The sequence below is a fragment of the Mandrillus leucophaeus genome, unplaced genomic scaffold (assembly GCF_000951045.1).
Source record: "Mandrillus leucophaeus isolate KB7577 unplaced genomic scaffold, Mleu.le_1.0 Scaffold1, whole genome shotgun sequence".
NCBI classification, from domain to species: domain Eukaryota; kingdom Metazoa; phylum Chordata; class Mammalia; order Primates; family Cercopithecidae; genus Mandrillus; species Mandrillus leucophaeus.
In genome coordinates, this window is record NW_012098097.1 from 867,662 (window position 1) to 868,256 (window position 595).

The window sequence follows — 595 nt, forward strand, 5'->3', positions numbered from 1 at the left end:
GGGGTTTCACCATGTTGGCCAGGATGGTCTTGAACCTCTGACCTCACATGATCCACTGGCCTCTCAAAGTGTTGGGATTACAGGCGTGAGCCACTGCACCCGGCCCCCAGTACATTTCAAAACGTGTAATGAGTGTACCCTTTGACTTAGCAATTTCACTTCTGCAACTTATCCTGTAGAATGATTTGCACAACTCTGCAAGAAAATATGTTCAAAGATGTTCACCATTGTTTGTAATTGTAAAATCTGGAGAAAAGAGAAATGTCTAGGACAGGGATAATTAAGAGATATCTCTATATGTAGTGACGTAGAAAGATGTCTAATTTCAGAACAGTTGTAGAGTGGGTCTTTTTCTTTTTGCTAAAAATATCATATACAGGTGCTTATATAGACATAGACACATTTAGTGTGCATGAAAAGAACACATACCAAACTCAATGATGGTGCCCCTTGGGGGTATGCATGAGTAGCTTCATTTTTACTTCATGTATTTCTGTAATTGTGCAATTAAACAAATTACATTGAAAGTTGTTTTTGCATACCTCTTTCTCACTCCTCATGTGTCTCCCCATCTAGCATCCTTTTCCATCCCCCC

At 39.7% G+C, this 595-nt stretch overlaps 1 protein-coding gene across 2 annotated transcripts in view; it reads right to left on the reverse strand.

Annotated features, from left to right (window-relative positions):
• Positions 1 to 595, reverse strand: part of FAM20A (family with sequence similarity 20, member A) — a 65,106-nt gene that overhangs the window by 24,882 nt on the left and 39,629 nt on the right. The window lies entirely within an intron of this gene.